General features: G+C 37.2%; 2 protein-coding genes across 2 annotated transcripts in view; one reads left to right on the top strand and one right to left on the bottom strand.

The window, feature by feature from the left end:
• Positions 1-23400, bottom strand: part of LOC126865696 (autophagy-related protein 16-1) — a 601739-nt gene that overhangs the window by 132581 nt on the left and 445758 nt on the right. The gene's annotated exons all lie outside the window — the stretch shown is intronic.
• The window catches only part of LOC126865694 (uncharacterized), a 182588-nt gene continuing 173155 nt past the window's right edge, over positions 13968-23400 (top strand). Inside the window, exon 1 of the mRNA XM_050618509.1 lies at positions 13968-13986. The gene's annotated coding sequence lies outside the window, so the exon portion shown is untranslated. The remainder of the gene's footprint in view (positions 13987-23400) is intronic.

Below are 23400 nucleotides of genomic sequence, written 5' to 3' on the forward strand. Positions count from 1 at the left end.
CTAGAAATAGAATCTAGATAAAAATGTATCATCTTGTACATTTTTATATTCTTATAATAATTATAGACGTTTATTTCTCTCTGTAACTGTATAGAAAATAAAATATGTTTCTTTCAACAAGACAATCAAAATAATATAAGGCAATTTATATATGTATATGTATACAATTGTTTAGATCCAGTTTTTTCTACACTTAAACAGTTATAGTCATTTATATGTACAACTGTTTATTTCATCATCACGCAATTACATAATGTTATTACATATATCAGTTATCAAGGACTTTTACTTTATTCTACACAAACGTGCAGAGAATAAATATGACGTGAAGATCTATTCGCGGAATTACATTACCCGGTCATCTTTTTTAATGCCTTTTAAGCCTGGGAACTTGCTTCTGAACGTTCTTGTATATATGTAACAGTCTATTAGAACGTACAACGAGAACAGAGAGATGCTGTCTAAGATGGTCGATTTATACTCTTGTGCTCAGAGTCTCGAGTAACGGACTGCAAAAGATAATTATTTTGGTGCCAAGGGTTCATCGTATATAATTGAGAACGTGGGTAAACACTTAAGTGACTTTACTTCAATTTTCCTCGTATATTCTTGCGGTGTACCTCATCATGTGCGCGGCGATCATGTGCCGTTTGACGACGATCATGATTCCGTTGATATCCGCTATTTCGAATTCACTTACATGAACCGGCAAAAATCGCAATACCAGCGATATAATTTGAGGAACTAACACGGAAGTATAAATTCTGGTCCATCATTCGACTCGACACGTTATGGACTTTTTCTTTCGACAAAAAATGTTCTGAAGACTCCAAAATTATGGTTCCAGTAAGCGTAGACTATATATACTTTAGTGTATGACTAGTCGGAATTTTAAGATTCTTTTTGTTCCAGAGAATTTATTCTGGAATTTTATAAGCTGCTATTTTATACATTAAACTTGCGTTCTATACTACGTGAAATTTCACTATTTCACAGAAAATAAGTGAAACGATGATGATATTAATGAATAGGTATCATTGATCATATACATGAGACTTTCTAAGCGTGTATTTATTAAAGCTGGCAATAGGACGATTACGTAGTCATTTAACTGCGTTCATTTCGCATGGACACTTTTGCTCGTGCAAATGCCGGAATAATGACTAAAATGACTGCGTCACGGAAATGATAATAAAGGGAATTAATCTTTGTCATAGGAACGACCATGGTTTTCCGATGTCCTCGCTGTGTTATACTATTGCCGTAAAAGCCGGTTTAATGGTAGTTAAATCGTGATCTAGTGTGATGATATTAAACTTCGGTAAATGTTTATCTCAAAAATGAAATTCGACAATAATATTAACGAACGCAGTTTAATCGTAAATTCAAAATTTGTATACATAATTTCATGAATTTTATTCGACTTCAAAAAAAGACGATTAACTATATAACAATACGGTAATACTATTTCACAGTATTATACTTTTTCTTCTAAGTGTCATTGTTTCTCAGAAAACGTTTAATAGACATCAAAAAATCATGTTATCCAATTAATAAGTTATTATATATTATGTATATATGTTATCAATTACGTATCTCTCGTCTCAATAATATATTATTCCTCGTGTAAACACGAAGAAAATAAGAGTTTTACTAGAGGTGAATAAATATTTGAATACGTTGCTTTCTCTAGCGAATTTGACCTATTTATCATTTAAGTCTATCTTTTCTGCAGTTTTTGAACAAAAAAACAATTCACATTTAATACGATACTCTAATACACGTATTGTACGTTCAGAAAAGGCCAATTGTTCAGGTTTCGTGCCATAACTTGATCAAAACGATCGATTCATTGTTCACGAAGAGGACCATATAGCTACTCGTAATTGCTATTGGCCCCGTTGTGTACATTCAGGTCGGGTCATAGGCGACGACAACACAAGGAGCAAGAGGTGAACGAGGAGGGTTGGCGGGGGGTTACCGTAGGAGTGTGACCACGTATAGATACGACACAACGGTATAGATACGAGGTAACGGGAGGAAATTAGAGGTTGGACAGTGATCTCCGGGTCAGTACCATGCGACACTCCTGGGAGACCTCCACTCTCCTCTATGATATCGCTCGATTCTAATTAGCCGAACAGTATCGACATCACATTAAGGAAATTAAAACTTTCGACAACACTCTAATCAAGATCGGTACACGCATATAATTCTTGTTTATCCAGTTGGTCCGGTTTACTTAGCTAGAGAAATTTCTCTTACTGGCCCACGCCTTTATCGATTCAGTTATACTTCATGAATATTATCCATATATATTAAGATTATTCCTCGCGCACTCAAGGAGCATTGGTTTGCATTTTCCGTATAAATAATCCTGATAATCTGACTCCTCCTACTCGTAGGAACTAATCTCTACCAGCGAACTTGTTTATCGATTTGATAGCCTCGTAAACCAAGCGGCAAAGTTTCTCGTGGGACCAAACGTAACTACCAGGGTACCGTGGACGGTTCCAATCTGGCGTGTACCGTTAAACCCGACGACGTTTGCTGAGTCAAGTCAGTTCGGTGCATACCGTGCGCTGCTATGCGCAAAAACGACAGGCGAGCTCCTTTCGCAGGTAGACCGGTTGCCTCGCGGCCTCGGATTCGTGACAAGAAAGTGGGACGCGTGAAATATGCGTCTGGTTAAAGCAGGCGCCAAAATAACACATAATACCTCGAAGCTTACATCCTAACCGGAAGGGGAGCTTGAACGTCGTAGTAAATAGCAGCGATGGAGGTACGCGCACACGTAACTGGCTAGTTCAAATAAATAACACTATCTCCATATATGCTCTCCCATGTATGCATTTCGTGACAAATTTATCCTAACGAATATAGAGGCAGGGCGACGAAAGGGAACTAAGAAATATCGCGTTATCTAACGATCAACGGAAATCCAAGACGGCGTGCAAATGGCTGCGCAAAGAACGATCTCGATAAATGTCGTTACCATCTAGTTCCATTACCCGATTTATCGTCCCGCTGATTCAAACCCGCCACACTAAGATCGCCCGTATACGATAGAGAACATTATTAAATCAGCTGTATAATTATTTGTCACTCTGATAACGCCCGTCAGATAAATCCGGTTGGATACGTTTTCCACCGTGTTCCATACACAGCCTCCGACAACCGACGATTCATTTTCTAGTTTGGCCGAACCTCAACGTACGCGTAACAAACCCGATTTCATCGGTTGGATCGAAAAGGTCCTCGACCTTCATGACCTATACCCCATCGTAGTTGTAGCACGATACCTCCCACGCTCGGCATCAAAGAGCTTTCATCATCATCAAATATATCTGTCTCGTAAATTGCACGGTTGCGCAATAAATTTCACAGGATTTTTTCGACAACAAACATTACGAAAGCCTGCTCAATCTATCTATTCGACAGACTCGAATACCGAAGTAATAACCGGCCTACTGTAATGTCTATTTAATTTACGATTTAAACGTTAATAACCCCGAATCGTTCGTTTGATATTTCCAATATCTTTTTTTAAAAAAAAGTTTGGTTTCGTGCGCGATATTCGTTTCAAACGTAACCTTTTGAAGTACGAGGTCACCGTGACATCGTTAGTTTTCTCTGGACCTTAACAGTTATGCCAGATATTTCATTAAGTACAGTAAAAAAAATTTCTTTAAGCGGATATGTGTAATTACACGTGTACACGATTGATTTATAGTAGATAATTATTTTCATAATTATCAATACTGAGGCAACTGCGGTGTTTCTTATAAAACTTGATCATACATGATTGTATATTTCCAGCTATTTTTGAGGAATCAGTTTATCCGCCATTCTATTCCTAGATTTGCTTTCAAAATCTTACTTGTCATTCATTCATTCATTGTAAATCTTACTGATCTTATTCAAAATCACTTAACGCATGACATTCATAAGTAGGATGTGGCACTAGTCAGACCTACATTTTGTAACTCAATGGAAAAGTAATAAAAACTAAAATACAACATTCGTGTCAGCAGCATTACCTAAATAATTGAATCATCATACCATATGAGTCATTAGTAGTAATTCTGTTACAACACAAATAACAGTAAATTACAAATCTCTATGCTGTTACTATGCATACTTGTTAAATTGGAGACAGCACTTTAGATATCTTTAAGCAATTTCTTCGCGTCTATAATGAGCCACATAACCAGTAAAACGGAAATCATCATGGCGAACAGAGTTCGCCAAGAAGAAGTCAATAAACCAACAATAGCGAACGTTCAATTTGTCACATTCAAAAGTAGGACTCCCAAAAGGCAAGAAGCCAGGAGAAGCACGCAAAAAAGTATCAGATATCTTCTCAAAGAGAATTTCCTATTTCTGCTCGTCGCTTTTACAGCTCCCACAGCAATTATAATAAACCACATCAACGTTCCGTCATTACAGTGCAAAGGTATTTTACATATATATGATCATTGGTGAACCGCAAGTGCCACGGGCTCGTTAACCTACTCGATAACGCTCACTAGCCTAAATGTCTAACTTTGGTTTGTCCCGTCTGACGAACTCTCGAGATCCCCTGGCTGAAACTGCTTCACGCAAAGACCGTTACAGAAAGCGCGTATGAGTTGGCATACGAGCGAAACCACACGAGCCCACCTGTGCACTGGCCAAGTCAGCTTACAAGCACGTGGATCGTCACGACGCCGTACAGTGGCTCGCGAAAGTATTTCGACACTTATCATAAACAAACTATATGTCCCTATTATCGACATCTACAAAATGTTGACATTTCATTAAAACTTTGACATTAATTTCATTAACACTGTAATGCTATAACTGTAACAAGGCTATTGTGACTGCTTTGGTAATTCACGTATATAGAAAGTACAGGGTATTTGTTACAAACATATATTTAGAAAAATTAGTACATAACAGGAACAGCTATCTTAAGCATATAATGAGTGTCAAAGATCATTCTGAATATTAAGGATATTCACGGAATATTAGTTCCAAATTTTAAAACACACGATACACCTATTCATAAAATGCATCTACAAGTGTTCAAATACTTTCTTCACCAACTGTATTTCCATTCTGCGTTTCGTTTAAGTGTAACAAAGTGATCTCTATTGGCGTTAAGCAGCTCCCACCCTCGCTTCCTCTTTTCCGCATGTACACGCGTGCGTGTCCATCGCGTACAACGATGACTCTCTCTCTCTCTCTCTCTCTTTTCTTGTCGCGCTCTTGTCCCTTTCCCCTGGCCTCTTTATTGTTCCAGGTACACGCTACTCAGCTGGCAATTTATGTAGGCTACTTATGCAACGGCTCGAGCTGGTTACCGGCTAGGTCAACGAATACGGGCATTGCTTGCACGCGGCAATCGCATACCAAGCCTGACCGCAACCTATATACTGCCCTCTCGGCGACTAATTAATATTTTTACAACCGGCTCGCCGTGACGCTACCGATCGATAAATCCTTCTCGATAAAGATCCGAGTTACAGAGATAAGGGGATACTTACTCGGGAGTTATTTCGACTCGATCGTTCGATCTGCGAGCGACAATGCAACTGATTACTCTTCCGTTTAGTAAGTTAAGCAGCTGGACGAGGCGAACCCGTTGTTATCGATGCCAGAGTGTGGACTCTGGTGTTTCCGTGAGAGAGTCGGGTCACTCGTAGAATTCTTGAAGTTTATGACATTTGTCCGATTAAATATACATTAAAATTGATCGCAACGTCAATCAAAATCAATGCATATTTGTTACCTTTCCACTAATCCCCAGAATTTATGTCTGGCTAGTGACACACTCCGCTTACAAACATCGCATATGTACGTTTCGCTCGTTGTTAGAAAATATGCGGATTACTGAAATACGTATTAATGGAAAAGCTCGAGAATGATCTCTTATAAAAAAAGATTTGGAGCCGATAATAGAAACTGAACGAAATCGTTTCATTCTTATTCGAAAGGTTTGTTCGTTCAATGTTGATATTTATAAAATATTACTCTAGAAACAAAATTATTCAACTATCCAAACAGCGTATGTCATGATTGCTTGGAATAACCAAGATTCTCCTCTATCTACTTGTTTTCCTATAATAATCATCTGTAACAGTATCTTGTAGAGGCAGCAGTGAATTTCAAGCTGAATTTCTTCTCTCTTGACATAAAAGCACCCGAAGCTTCAAGTCTAAAGTACACAGGGAGCATCTAACTTCTGTAAAATTTGAAATGTTGTTGAAGTATGCGTGTTTGGAAGACTGGGTCGGGCGACAGGCATTTTTGAATTCCATACGCGTCGCTGCACAGTTTCGTGACCGCCGTAGGGGCCTTCGTTCGCGAAATCGCAGGGAATGGGCACAGTTATGACCGGTCGTCTAGGTCGTTAGTTTGGTCGCGGGGAAATCAGAGCCCCGGACGATAAAACGTGAGGAAATTCGGGCGAATATTCGGTAGAGACGTGACTCGAGCAGGAAGGTTAATAGGAACTGCCGCACGTAGCTCATTCTACGGTTGCAGCAGGTGCATATTATTCACGTCTTGGCCGGATAGATCTCGCGCAAATTCATAAAGCAATCCTTTGTACGGATACTTCTGCGAGGTTCGGTGCTCTTTATGGAAATTTCCCGGGATGGTGGCTGCCTTATGAACAAGTCCAGAGGAAACCGTAATCGGTAGAGGTGAAACGACCGAGGGGACAGTCGACAGAGAAAGATAAAGAGAACTATTTCTAAAATTTTTCAAGAAAGACTTAAAATATTGTCGACCACCTTCCGTGAAAAATTCTTCCCTCCATTTTATTTCTCTTCCTACTTTCTTTCACTTCTATATTTCTTTATTATTTTCTTTCGTTCTTTGAGTCTACCTCCCACGTGTCGAAGAATTCTTTATCGAGCATTAACAGCGCTAAAGAGCGAGGGCGGCAAAAAATTGTTAACGATCTCCTTCGGAACAATCGATGGTTTAATCGAGTACAGTTTCACGGCCATTAATGATCGGCTAGCGAGGTAAAGTCGAGATCGGTTCCGCATCTTTTCCATCCTGTCGTTGCGAAGACATTCCCTGCTCTGTTGAAAAATCCACTCCCCCTTCTTCTCTCCCCCTGGCCATTCTTTTCTGAACGATGACGTAACCAGAAGCTTGTTCGCCGGAGGAATTTAGTTTTACTCGGGACAAGTTGCCAAGACGTCCCACTAATTTTACGATCAACCGCCAACGTATACTTTGGCCGACAGTGTTGAGTCCGCAGCAGGTACAAAGCAGGTACCTAACAGTGTACTTTGCCCGATAACGATACTAAGACGCTTCCAAGGGATCACGTGACGTTAATTATCTTCGAAGTAGTTGCAAACTGTGGTAACGCAATAGAGTAGGGTTCGTGAATACTTTGTGTACCGGATCGTTCAAAATTCTTTTGACTGTCTCTTTCCAAGGAAAATTGTTTTCTATCAAAGTTCCGGGTTGATGAGTGATGAAATTATGACGAAATCAAACTCGTTATCACCTGGCAACTAAAGAATAGGTTATCTCTGCATAACTTAGCTAACACCTAAGCGACTGCTATCGCTCGTTTTGTGGTTGAAACTAACGAAATATCACATAAATTCGAGACGCAAGGCTATTTTTGGTTTGCCAACAGCGTATTTCTTTCCATGACTGCAATGAATCCGAAAGTAGCGATAGACCGTGTTGAAGCAGAAGAAAATTTCTTCCTGTTCGATACTACCGGTCAGACATACGTCCCAATATACGAGCCACTTACCAGAGAACCACGTATGCGCATTCCTGCCTTTAGCGAGATAGGGATACATGCACAGTGTCTTTAATATGCGACAGACAAGTTGACCTCGCCCTTTTCGTGGCGGTACTTGTTTTAGACTATTATCCAAGTACGTAGCTACGTAGCAGCTACCTACTCCGCGGTTACTGCCAGAGAATTTATAATAACCAAGCTATGGAGTTACCACGAGACCGTGCCACGCTCATCGTCGCGAACAGCCACGCCGTGTGCCATCTTTGACCATATTCTATATCCAACATGCTGTACCGACAAATATATGCGATCCATTCGAATGACAAGGTGCTAACTTCGAACAGGAATTAGAAAAACACAAAGCTAGTATAACTAGAAATTATAAGTAGGTGCAGAAGATTCTTTGTAAGATTCGCGAATTATTCGGTGAGCTGAACGTGGTATATCCTTAAATGGATCTTGATAATATCGTTTATTGATGAGTAGATGTAACATTAGGATTAAAGTTGTTCAGTTTCCTTTATTCGATGTAGGAGATAATTCTTTGTAGCTCAAGCAATTTATATTTTGTACTGAGTGGCTTGTAAAGAATAAATTGGTTCGAAAATCTGCTCGTAATTTCTGTTTATTGTATTTCTATTACTTATTGATGTTGTAACCATTAGTATATCTACAAGTTAAATTATGACATAAAAGAATAAACTTTATATATATTGGAATCGAAAAGAATTAAGCTCCGGATTGATATAGGCCTGCAATTAAAATTATCGTTTTTAGTAACAATGATTACACATTCGTTGCATATTTCACACATTTACTGCTACATTCATTAAAAGTTACGCTTTTTATTTCACTTGACCTCTTTTAATTCGTAATATCCTTTATATCCTTTTAATCGAAGATGCTCAAGGATGGATGATGCTCACGATTAGCGCCTATAGGCGACTTATAAATGCACAGAAATGGAATTTATATTGGACAATATCCATAAAAAGCATCGACTAGGTATTAAAAGTAAAATTAATAGAGGATACAGATTCGGCCATCACTGTCAACATAAATTACCACATCACGCAATTCAGTATTAAGAAAACAATTCTATGGAATGTTATTTCGGTTTTAGTGCATGTTAACCAGCAAAATACATAATAAATCCGGATAATAAATGGATAATAAGAGCTAGTAAAGCCGATAGTTATAGCCAGGCTATTAGTAGCGACTATTCTGTTCAGCACATGATCGAGCAGACGGTAGGTAAGAAGGATTATAGCAAAATCAGATAACCCAAGAGGAAGCAGAGATTGGAAGAAAACATTAATGCAAAGAACCGTTGACGGTGTGAAACTACGATGAAAACGATAATACGAAGGCGACTCATGCTAGGATTAGATGCTGATGGATTCTATAACCTCGGTCGTTTATTTGGCTATTCAAGAACTGGCCGTCTCTTCTAAACATATGTCATATAGCAAACGACGTTGTAAGTTCCTCCGGTGTACTTTGTGCTATAAACCATGCCCCATAATACTCTTTTCACCATTCTCTCTTTTCTTCATTGGATTATCTACGCGACGCGGCCGGTTTAGCAGCTGGTCTAGCTACTCTTACTGCTCTGTTACTCTTACTGCTATGAGCCACTGAATCTCTATTAGATAGGTCTGTCAACATGTTATATTTCAAGTGACGATGCAGATACTTAGAAAACTCTCGATCTATATTTGTAACCCATTTTCAATATCCTTCTTTCTTCTATTGGTACATCTTCGTATTCTATATCATTGTTTGTGAGACTGGAAAGTATTCTTCAGACGTCGTGACTCATTAAAATTATTTATAGATTTTATTACCTTGAAGTATAATTGTTTATTTCTTGATAATTGAACGATTAGATTCTGTAGATATTTATTGTTTTTCTATCTGTTTCTGTACGAAGTGATTATTGAAAATATTTATTACCTTGTGTTGACGTAATAAATGAGCATCAATTAAATGACATAATCGCATTGTGCGGCAAGACGACTGTCAGCCATCTGCCGGTTCGATAATCAAGACGAATGCGTATTCGTTGTCATGGAAGATTCTCCTATGATGCATGTCCTCTGGTGAATCTGAGGCAAGCCCTTTGTAAATTGCTCATTGTGGTACGCAAGTCTATTAGTATGAAAGTATTACAACGTAATTTATGAATTGTCGTAGTCATATTTTATCTCATAAAACCAATTTTCCTTATGAATATTAATTTCTATATCTTATATTACTTACGTAGATAGCCTTACTTAGTAGCAATTCTAAACATTATGTATCTACTATACAAATCATAATGAATCGTATCGAAAACTGAAGCACTGTATGAGAAATATTTAATTTTGTTAAAACAAATTCAATTTATAATCATCGAACAGCATGTAAACATTCCATTATGATAGTTATATGGAATATAAACATAAAAAATGATCGATTAAATAGAAATAAAATAATGAAATAAACAGTGAAGAATCAAATATATTGATCGTAATTGCCAATCCATGAATGCGTAAAGCTTCTATAAAGTTCGCTACAAATAACGTTTCTAATAATAACAATAATAATAACAATTTCTGAAATACGTTAGAAAACCTTTAGAAAAAATGTACCTATCAAACGAACACAATCTTCACACGATTAAAATCTGATAATTGGTTGTCGCAAATTGCTACTTTGTCCAATGACACTCCGCGTGTGTATATCACCCTAAACATTATCCTCTGAGCTCAGGGACGAAAATCAGATTAGAACGGTAGCTGGACGATTTAATTAAAGGATCGAATGGCAGTAAAGTCGAAACAGACTCTTGACCTCGCGGTTGAGTGTTGGAACGACCAGACAGGGGCGAAAGCGTTGGCGTCTGCGCAAAGAGGAACAAATCGGCGGCAGTTGAAACAGTTGCACGCAGCAAGCTAGACAAATATGTGTATCTACGTATCTACGTATCTCCGTTGGAAATGCCCATTATCGGCAGATTAAACGGTACAATTTCAGATCTCGAGTGGTACTTGAGCCTCGATTCGCCGATTTATGTCGACTGTCGTATTAAACGATCGTACCGAGCTCTACGCAGTATCGTCTGTGACCGATGAAAAACCGACGGATCGTTTCGATGAAATCGTATACACCGGGGCCAGTAAATGCCTAATCGATCCTAAAGAAGAAAAAAGGCAAACAAGAAAGGACAAAAGAGGTGGGAAACACCGGAAGCATTGCTTTTACGACCCTTTTCAGTCGCATTAGTCGCATGACAGCATGTTACACACTGTACGCTGGCTAATTATTAATGTTACGGTTATTACTGCCGCATTCGCCGCGGTTATGAGCCATAAAATAACGTTTTATCGATACGCAGAACGTGTTTCACAGGAATAGTTGATTGATCCTCTTACCGCTTTTAAATGCCGGCGACCCATGCCTAATGAAAAGTAACGTGTTTAGCAGGATACGTTGCATCAAAATTGAAAAAATATACATCTAGATATTAATAATCCATCACTTTGGTTTAATTGATTTTAGTTTCTAGCTGATCGACATATTGCTTTGTCAATGAAGTGGAAACGTTGAAGATACACGCAGCAGGATTTCTGGATATTTCGAAAATGTATATATATTGAATCTTTCTGTAGTTTTGAGGTATTTGGAAATAACTATTTTTGCAAATAAAATATACAATTTTTGATAAATCATTGGTATAACCTCTACATTTTTTCTATAGAACGATTTATATATAAGTGCTTCTAAAAAGTCACACACCAAGCAATATACTGCAAAGTTAAAGTTTATAATAAAAAACGGGGATAATTTATAGAGCAATTAGTTCAAATATAACAATAAATAGGATGTCTTCTTTTACCCTTCATACGGATATCATACAACACCGAGTACACATTAATCGAGGAAACTATAATTGAATTTGAAAGATATTGCGAAAGGCTATAATAATATTTACACACTTAATATTAATCTTACTCAGTTCATACGTGCAATATTTCCACGTGTAACACTTTCGCCAAGACAAATAATTAATTTTGTCTAATTTCCCAATATTCCAAACTAACGCTGAAACCAAACTTACCTCATAAACGAAATCATCCATAGAAGCATACTGTAATCATTTAAGATAACAGTACATGCCATAACAGTACTCGCAACACCATGCGTTATTTCACTGCTAAATTTGTTAAAAATTCCGCTATGAATTTCATCCACGCCTTTCAATTACTGTCGTCATTACATGATTTACGATTCGGGTATTGAAATAACGAAGCGATTTCTCAATCAACGCCAGAATTATAAAATCAACATTAACCTCTGTTGTTTAAAAAATTACTACGTAATGCTATCACGCCATAATATTCGTACAATGAACGACCCGAATCTTTTTCGGCCATTGTGCCCGAGCCGTTCGATTTAAAAGTTTCACGCTGATAGATGTTATTAGCTGGAGGCCCGTGTTCATCCATTACCAGCTTTCATAGACGGAAATTTATTCGTCATCTCTACCTTCTTGACTCGGTCCCTCGCAAGCTCCGCTACTTGGAATATGAGAGCCACGTATAGTCGCACCTTCTTACAGGCAGGGCAAGAGAAAAACCTGGAATTAATATTTCTTTCTGCGCCCCCACCCTATCTACCCCTATCCACTCTTTTCCTCTTCGCTCGTTTTCTAAGGCGGATTCTCCGAGAAACTGTGAAAAGAATTTAAATTCCGTAGCCTGACTTCTTATAACGGCTGGTACGAAGGCTATGTGTCATATTAAAAAGTTCAGCGGAGGTCTTCCGCTGACGTTTATTTCTTAGACCTGGTGATAATACGACGCCAGAATTTTCATGGCTTTATCGCTGGTTTGACTTGGCCAGGTGTCTAACCAACCGCGAGATTATAATTCATGTAAAACCATCGAAGATACTTGGATTCGTGAGACTCGTCATTAGATCGTCATAAGATGCAGAGGATACTATTTATTCCTTAATCCGACCGTGAAACAATAACTCGCTTTCCTTTCCTTCGTAGTATACGCAGTGGAAAGGAGATCACAAGGAAAGGATTTAAACAGACTATGACGAGTGAAAATGGTTTCACTATTGTTGTGTCAGAATTCAATCTTGCTATACACAGTGTGTTGAGGTTAGCTAAGAATAGTTAAATGTGTCAAAAAATATGAATGAAACGAAAATGTTCTTAATAAAAATTGTACGATATCGATGATCTCGATGTAAAGCTATCCAAAGAATGGAGAACCAAAGCAATTTTCCGATATTTTCAGCAGAAAGTAAAAGAATTGTTAAATAAAATATAGACATTTTCTTAACACACGCTGCATCTAAGAAAACCTATCAATTCATTATGTTTCTGTCCTTTGGATCAACTTTACGACACATCAATAATTCAAACCCAATATCTATTTTATCAACACACTTAACATCTATCATCGTTACGTGATTCCTTCCAAGTTCTGGTCTATCAATTAATCACGTAATACAATTTATTGGAGATAGATAATTCACTTGTATTTGGATCTAACGTAGAACAGATTAAAATAAATGTTCTTCTCATTGCATTGCAACACGTGTAGATAAGACTAGTTAATGCAGCTAGAACACACTTCAAATAGACGTGATCGCTGGAAGGCAGTAGCGATTTTCATGGGGCTGATGCACGCATACCATTTCAATATTCACAAGCGTTTCGCGTCTCGCGTGCGATATTGCTAACTGTATTGCACGTGTCATTATAGTAGCACTAATAACTTACTGTAATGGTATTACGTGCCGTTCGGTATATTACTTGGAATGTCTTTATGTGAGAGCTATCCGCGTGAAACGAGGTGTATGATCTATTCTTCGAATAAATCGATCCTCAAATAGACGGATATATCCAAGACATATTGAACACTTTACCATTAGAATCTGAAATTTCAAACCAGTGTGGTTTTATTTATGGAGCTATCTGAAATCAATGGCTTCAAAAGAATGAAAGTTATGTTACAAGTACAGCGATCAATTTTAGGAAAGTTACTGTAGTAGAGTTGTTCAAAATATACACAATGTATTTCGTCATTCTTGTTACATTATCACATGATTTTACTTTCTTTAGAAATATACTTGTTTTATTTATTTAATATCATTTTTAATTGGAATATTTTTGTGTCTGTTTCAGAACTGGTTCAGAAGAGCCAACTATTGCGTTAATATTGGTAAGTAAACTATTTTATGTTTGATCGAAATTAATTTGCAATTGGATGATCATTACCAATAAACTAACAATAATTAGTTTAACGGAGCTAATAATATACGAATATTATGAAATATACTTTAAAATAAATGACAAATGCTAATGATAAACGCTATGCAAGCGTAAAAATAATAAATATTCATACGTTGCTAATGCATCGATCATTATTTGTCTTCTAAATTATTTACATTTTAATATTGTGCATAACTTATTGATAATTCATAACCTATTTCTTCAAAATAGTCAGTGATTTTAATACTCAAATAGTTGTCAGTGGTAAAACAATATATTTTGTGATAAATTAATAATTATGGTTTTAACATCCGCAATTCATTGAACATAAAATCACCAGATAATAATGTAAATCATTTGTCTTTTATAAAAAAAATCATATTTATTATTACAAAAATTATAATCGCAAAAACACGTTTCAACCACAGAATAAAATCAACATATCACAACATTATTAGGTATGTAGCGGCACATGATTCAATGGAAGATTTGAATCGGGAGAGATACATATTGTTGTGCTTTGGAGTGTCAACATTGTGTACGGTTTGCTAGGTTTAAAGGTAAACGAACTCCTGACGAAACATTATCGCCGTTATTTGTGATTGTCAACCGGAGTTACATTTGTACTTTTTACAATACCACCGGTCGATACAAATAGACGAACATGCTCTCTAGGACAATCATTATAGCGGATCAATATAGCGAGTCATACAGTCGAATAGCGTAGAGTTGATCAGTAGCATTGAGCATATACTATCTCTGCACTTGTATTTAAAGTGATTTTAATATACACTGACTATTAAAATTTTTAATAAACCAACCAACACGTATAATAATAAACCAGCTTAGGTATAAAACTAAAATTAACTGAAGAACGAAATCAATTCAAATTCTTAAAATTTTTAGTTACATCACTATAATTTTTAACCTTTCGTATATTTGTTATCTCTGTTCCTTTCAGATGCAATTATTAAAGTTGAAAAATTTAATATCAGTGCCCTGTAACGTTTCGTCGTAAAGATAAATGATAAAGAAGACTCGTAATAAGCAGTTGGTGGTTTCTTCAACCTACGACTCTTCTTTGTTCTCTGTCGTGTCAACGCGAACTTACATCTTCTTTTCTCAAAATAAAGAAACGCTTTATCGCGACAGTAACTAAAGGGAATTTCTGTCATCCGGTGCGACATCTTGACATATGACTCCTTAAAGTTTACTCGCACGAAAGTGCAGTTTAGATTTCTCTCCCGACGCGAAGTCTCCTGACAGTCGTTGCAGTCCTTTCACCCGAACGGATTCACGTTATTCATTTTCTCATTCAATGGCTTTATACATTTGACATCCTATCGTCCACAAACTGTCAATAGCCATAAACCGAACTATTTCAAATGGCCAAGCGAATGGAACCAATAAATGATGTGTTAATATCTTCATCCTAATAAAAATTGATGAAAAAATATATATTAATATTTCTTTTTTCTTCAACCAAGTAGTTAGTTTAGAATATATATGCATATTATAGCCATTGAACAATCAAAATCATATTTTAACAACACTTATTCGAGATATAAATATTCAAATGTTTCTATACATCGCCAATTTATTCCACGGACAACAGATCTTACAAAGCGGATTGTTATATCTAATATAATAAATGTATTATAATTCAATTAAATTGACATTCAAATAGGATTGTTTTTTAACGTACAATGACTGACAAAAGAGTTTAAAATCGATACTCGTGTAACTCTATGAATGCTGGTAATCTTCATACTAAATATTTTTGTCATGTTAATAACGTTTAATTATTCTAAGATGTATATTATATCTGTTGACAAATAAATTCATTTTTTGATAGTAAAATAAAATTATCTTATAGAGTGACAGGGCATGTACATTTCTAAGGATATTCTATACGATTTGCTATAATTTTTTCTTCTATCTATTCTTCTAATAGTCTCTAACACTTCCTACTGCTAGTGTGACTATTTCACTGACGAATTAAATTGCTTGCAGCGTAAATTAGCGGAGATGTTAGATTGGTTTGATTTCAAGATATGCAAGGGGCTAGTGATTCAGACGTTTCAACGATAAACCAAGTTATAGGATACGTAGCGTGTATAAATGCCACGTAAGCGTGCCACGCACGCTTCGATTGGCCCGAGTCGATACACGAGGAATTGTCAATTTGCTCCTTTTAATGAGGATTCAACTCGATTATGTAGGATGGGTCCGTTCCGCGAATGTAATCGATTTATTTGATCGTTGATCGAGTTTCCAGAATAATTACGCCACTGACAATTAGATATCAACCATGCATTAACGAATCATCAGCTTCTCTGGCTTTTGTTCGAGTAAAACGAAAACTTTTCTGCCTGTCACCGTTAAATGACGATTCGATGAAGTATCTTTGCTTTTAATAAATTATCAAAATAGTGAAAAATACTTTAGGACAATCTGAATTTTTTTAAATGAAGAAAGTACATTTTTTAAAATAAAGTATCCTGACAAAAAGTACCAATGACAATTATCACATAAAACATGAACAACATTATATGTATGTACGAATTAAAATTAAATAGTCTAATTTAAATCTCATTTAAACTATAGTAACTACTTATGATCACAATTATACCAGTTAGTAGCTAAATACCAAAAGAGTGTTAGTATAATTCCAGTAAGATTGCTGTTTATACTAATAAATCTCAAAATGATGTCCATTAGCGATGGTATGTTGTCTGAAAAGAGCAATCACGGATTGTGATGGTGTTTCGATTATTGCCAGAGTAATAACAACGTAAGCTCTAATTATTTGATCCATTATGTCTTCTAGAATGATAGGTTATTGTCGGTAAACATCTTCTTTTAAATTTTCCCCGCAGAAAGAAGTCTAATAGTCTCAGATCTGGTGCTTGCCATAATATACGTCCATTACGTCCGATCCAATCATAAACACGTGATTTGATAAACGTAACAGTACATTCAACGTTTACCAACCTAACGCTTCATGAAGCTGTGATAAATCGAATAATTAGAGCTCGTGCTGTTATTACGCGAGAAATAATCGAAAGAGCATCACGATTCTCGTTTTACACGATCTATTAACCACGATGAAAAATCATCTAGAACTCTTAATAACGTGAACAGCAAGTTCTCTCTTCATCCTAACACAGTTTTGGAGTTCGATCATCTCTTTTACAAGTGAAATTATCACATTCATATTTTTCACATATACATAAATTTTTCTTTTATTCTGTGTTGGTACCAAATCTAGTAAACTTTTTCACATGACTTAAAACTACATACGTTTACTCATGATTGGCTAATAAATTAGTCTTTAAAGGGAATTATCGCCTATAAAATTAGGACAATAGACCACTAGTTATAGCCGTGATAATCGATGGTAAGAATAGATACCGAGAGATAAATTCCTCGGAGATATTACTTCATAAAAGTGAAATTAAATATTCAATTGATACACCGATACGCGTTCACGGTAAATATTCTTCTTTCGTGTTTCGTGATGCGATCGAAACGTCAATATATGCTCGATTACGTTCGTAATAATGCAGGCAATTAAATTATATTTACTTTCAATTTATATCGTTTACAGTTCAACCGACTCCCGGCAATCAAACTTGTCCTGTACCTCAATTACCCCGCGTTTGGCAGCTGCTGTACAAGTGCGTTCGTTAAACAGTGATTACCATGCAGCATATGTATGTTAATAATAAAAGTAAAACATTAATTTGAATGATGGCCGTACCTACGTTTATCCGTAAGATCGTAAATCAGTGATAACGGCATCACCTGCAAATAAATTTTTATCCTCCTATTTAGCAATTAATTGTAAATTATAACTGTCATAAATTTTCCTTTTGTACAGTCCATAGCAACACGTTAAACCAGTTGTTATTAGTCTTTTATGCTTTTTATTAAAAGCTGATAAAATCATTAAAAGATACTTATTATATTATATTTAGATGCTCCCGATTATTGAACTGAAATATACATTTATAGCATTCATAGAATATATAAGAAATACGATAATTAGTAAATGAAAATTCTGCACTCTTTATAAAATTGTAGATATTAGTACGTTTAAAATATTCTAGAGATATATGGCAAGATTCGTACGACCGCATTTTATTACATTAAATTCTAATTAACTACACAACGTACAAAACGTAAGCCACAATTATTTTCTATTTGAAGTATAACTGTTTCGTCCATAAAACGTACACGCTGTACCGTGAACGAAAAATCAACTTAATATCTGATTCATTCCCAGAAAGTTTCCATTTCGTATCACTAATGGACACATTATACCTTGAAAATGGCTCTTCGATTTAATTTCTAATTACTGTCGCGACCATTAGTCGAAATAATCATTAGATTATCGGTGTCATTCGTAACTGCCACGCTGTAGCGCTCAACATTCTCGTTTGCACCACTGCTCGAAGAAGAATTAGAGACGATTATAACGCGAGAGTTTAATGTTATACCAACTAGCATACGACAGCTGTACATATACATATATAGAGGTAGAATAAGATAAGAGAAATGAGGGCAGGAGGATTGGCTGGTTAGCGAATAAGGGTAGAAAAAATCGTAGAAGAAAACGAAAATCGGAACAGTGGTAAGAAAAAGATGGACGTGGAGAAGCGGTTCTGAACATCTCGTTTCCACCTGGCCAAAGATATCTCGAGTGGCTGTGTAACGCGGTAGGACGGCACATAATTAACGCCTCATGTAGATGGTATCGTGTTGTGGACGATCCGCGTGACGACCAGTGATGTACGGTCTCAGTGCTGTAATGGAATATTATTATCAGTCAGCATCAACTCGTTGAGGTTGAATTAGCGACGGCGAAGGCACGTTGTTGGCAACGAAACGACGCTTCGAATTGCCTGATCCGAGTAAACTGACCAACGACGATAGCCGATGGTCCGTCGATGCAGCCGTGCGTTGCAAGCTACCACGCAACAGTGAATGGTTCCTTGGAAGCTAACCGCCAGAGACAAGCCAATTCATCTCGGAACTTTCGCTGTCCAGGTGCTCGATCATCCAGCAAGCGAGCGAAATACTGCATTCTGGAGATAGCCAGACTCGCGGAAGTGACTAAGGGATGAAGAATCTTAACGGGACTAGCGAGCGTGCCGATCCGTTCCAACAGAAAACAGGATTACTCCTGAGAGATATTGAATTTGGCGTGCACTGGGCGAAATGATGCACGACATTGAACCACTCGATGAGCAGAGGAGGGGCAGGGGGTCTTTGGCGATGAGAGAAGAAAGTTTCCGATTAAGAAACTAGGAAATTATCAAACTTTGTTTTGACGAACTTCATTCTATCAGATCGATCTGCTTACCTTGTTATGCAGTTCTTTTTTCATCTTTTTTTCTTTCTTCATTTTTTTTTTTTTTTTTTTTTTAACGAGCCTCAAGTTTCAAACTTAATTACGGACCCCGGCGCGACAGTAATTTCAAAACAATTTAACAAGCTCGCCTTGAAAACTTTATCTAGGACAATCGGCATAAAGGGCTCGGTATTGCCCAGCTTCTGGAGTTCCATGGCGAAGACGTTCGACGACGCGATGAAGACAATGGCTGAGCAGAAGATCGTTCTCCTCCCTCGAGAGAAACGAGGAATGAGAAAACGGCGGAAAGATCCGAGGCAGCCATTGTGCGAAAACTCGCTGTCGAACTTTGTTGACTTCTTAAAAAGTCGTAAAAGACGGGCCGAAGGTTCTGTCCACAACTGACGAGGATGTCCTTTCCGACACCCATCCACGTTGCCTGGAAAATTGACGTCGAGGACGTTTTTCCAGCCTCGTTTTTGTCACGCTGTCCGATGCGCTTTAACGTACCCCCATTCCTCCTCTTTCCGCTGTCTTCTTTCATCCAGCCGGTCTCCATCTTTTATTACGATTGCTTCTTCGAGCATGATTGATAGGTTTGCATCTAAACGCGTTTCTTAGCTCCAACAAATTGATTACCTAGACGAGCTCCACGTTTTTCTTTCTTTCTTCGACCGATAATCCGAACTTGAAATCCCGCCTTCGTGATTTATACGAAGATTTAGCTACTCCGCACACCGAGATACCATTTTCTTGAAACATTCTAGATATATTCCTACTCCGATTCTTATGTGTCCTTTTTAGGTCGAATAGTTTTAGTTCCTCTTTTATTAGATTTTGCAATCTTCCTTGAGGTTTATATATAACTTCTCATAAAATTCGAAGATATTATTTGAATGTATTAATAACAAAGAATAATGCAATGCATGCTGCTTGAACTTATTTCATATTTAGATTGATTGTAATTAATGGCAACAGAATTATACTCACGTTGCTTAAATTTATTTATAAAGAGGTTTGCAAGATTTAAATATAAGATTACTTATCTAATATAAATATTTGAGAAATTACTAAGAAAATTACACGTTATAGACTCAATACGGAACAACATTTTTAAGGATCAGAACTTGTTCACCACAGTTTCCTTATAAGAAAACGATACTCTTATTTTTACTGCGGACAATTACGAGACTTTAAAACCAGAAAATCAGAACACTTTCTCTCACCGCGATAAAATTTCAAGCGTCTAAAATTTCAAAGATCGAGCTCGATGTTATCTTTTACTCATCATCGCTCAAAGAGAAGTTCGTTCGACTAACGGTTTCGTATAGAGATTGTAGCGTGTCGAAAGCAGAAACGGCATCACGCCAGGGCGAAATTACAGAGAAGTGCCGTTGGATGCACAGCGAAGAGGAACTGCGACAAATCCAATTTTACTGCGATCAGCGCACGGTTCTGTAGCGGAATTTCGAGAAGCATAGACGATTTGCATCGTTGGTCACCATGGCGGATAAGTGTTGCGGTCAATGGATGATCGTCAGGACGCTTTTGATTAGCACAAACGAAAGTGAAGAAGTTCTAATCTGTGGTCGGCGCACGTCAGCCAATTAGAGTTCGCCGCGGATAGCTCATCGAAGTTAGATTGCCAAGACTCTCTGGCAAACTTAATGAGCAGATTTATATGATTTCCACGTCGAATAATCCTGTTTCGCCTCGGATCGCGTCTCTTCCGGATGGAATTCCAAATCGTAGACCAAAACGTAAGAGCTACCTTCCTTTGAAGGGAACTAGACTTCAGTGAATCCCTGTTTGTTTCGTCAGCCGCAAATTGTTATCTCTTGCGATTAAAAATTAAAGGGATTCCAGCTATTATGAGCTATTCTAGTTGCTATAATATATATTCAGCTATAACTCCATTTTTCAACAATTTCTATTATTTCGAGTAAATAAATAGATACTCAATTTTTGAGATTCAAATTGTTCTTTAAATGTGAATTCATGTGAGTTTGTTATCGATGTCAACTAATTTCCTTTGAATATTATGGCCCTCCTTTATCTAGATCAGTTAAACGTTACCCAATCCGAATTCACTCTATTATAAAACCAAAAATCATTTTACGTAGTTTCATAGTGTCTTATAGTTTATAAATAAAGCTTGGTCCTTTTTGCAACTCAAGCATTATATTATCCTTTAAAGTGGGGCTGTCTTATTGCTGTTAACCATTCAATTCCTAAAGTCTGTACCACATTAAAAATACATAGAATATAATATTTATTCCTTAATCTTGCCCTTTTGATAATTTCACCTCTAAATGTTTTTGCATACATCTTCCAGTATATACCAAACTACTAAACTAAACTTATAGTTTGCTGAACTATTCGCTTCCTCTCTGACGAGAAAATAGTGGCTTAGAAAGTTCGACGCTACTATCACTGATTGTTTGAACGCGCGAACAAAATGCTCACGGGCTCTTCGTACAATATAGCAGGATTGTCGCTTTGTTTATAATTATTCAGCCTAAATATGTATGACTGAGTGCACGTCGCTTTCACGTGAGTGGTTATGCGCTCGTGCCTCGCTGAATATTTATACCTCGCATAGATATCCAGGCCACAAGACGGAAGATGAAGCGAATCGAAACGGAATAGCGAATGGCTCGGAAGAATTCTATCATCATGGCCCGTTGTATCAAAACGAAATAAAGAGGAATCCTTTAAGGTGAATAGACCAATCTTTTATTTCCTTGTTCGGCTTGCCTGTTTTCCCTCTCGATACGATCAGGATCAAAAAGACGAGAGGATCCTTTATTGCAAAGAAAGGAGAAATTAATCCGAAAGGAGAAGGAGGCAGAGCATAACCGTTTATCTTTTATTGGCCGCGTACTCGTCAAACGAGAATAGTCAACGCAATTTTGGGGCCGAAATATTACGAAGGCTAAAAGTTATTTCCCTCTACAAAGCTCTTTGACTCGGCACACAATAACTGTTCCTCAGAACGCTTTATTGTCGTATTATCTAGCCTTCGAGAAGTTTATCCCAGTTAGAAGTTTCCTCGTGAAAAATTGGCATTATTGAGACTTGTCCTCTAATTGCTCCACTCTCTTCGAAAGTAACCGAGTGTCTGATCCCAATCTAGCCAAAGTTGACACGAAGCATGTAATTATCCGTTCCCTCGAGGTGTTCATTCTCTAACCACGTTTTATCGAGTCTACGGGGATAAGGTATCTCTCAAGATCGAAATGAAAAGATTTAACGTGCTCCAGGGGCAAGGAAAAGACCAATGAAACGACCTCGCCGAGGCGAGAAGAGACCCAACGTTTCAAACGAAACGAAACGAAAGGAGAAGAGCTACTTGCATTCCTTCACGCTTATTGGTTTCATCAGATTGCTTTGCTTCTATTAGGTGATGTTTATACGTATACCACGTACCGCCGACACGTTCTCTAATACTCGGAAGAACATCAAACAAATGGAACGGCGCACTTATTTTACGTTCTGTCATTTTATTTTACCTCAAAGCTTCGCGGAAATCTATATATTCCTTTCGCTGATACTCGATCTCCATTATGTAACAGAGACACCAGTCTGTGTTAATATTTATAAATTCGTCATCTTGCATAAGTAGACCTCATATCCCTGTGTTTGCAGACCATAAATAGAACCGCAGACAGAACTATAGACACGTATTGCATAACATCTTTCAGACGTATTATCTTAGCTTTATCGTAGTTCAATATTTTCTAATAGTAACTGGTAACAGTTCGAATCGAGAGAAAATTCTGGCTCATCCGTTAATATTGGCTACTGTTTACACAGTATAGCATGAACAATCGCTAGTGGCTACTCTATGACGTCGAAGCTGCATGGAAGGAAAGAAAAAGAGGGCTAGCACGGGATAAAGAGGGTGGACATTGGATATCGCCCCGGGGTACTGCTAACAAACCTCAAAATGTAATAAAAGCCAGATTCTCGGTATATGAGTATGGGTCAGTGTAGGTGTGTTTTCCT

Source organism: Bombus huntii, chromosome 5, assembly GCF_024542735.1.
Source record: "Bombus huntii isolate Logan2020A chromosome 5, iyBomHunt1.1, whole genome shotgun sequence".
Taxonomy (NCBI): Eukaryota; Metazoa; Arthropoda; class Insecta; order Hymenoptera; family Apidae; genus Bombus; species Bombus huntii.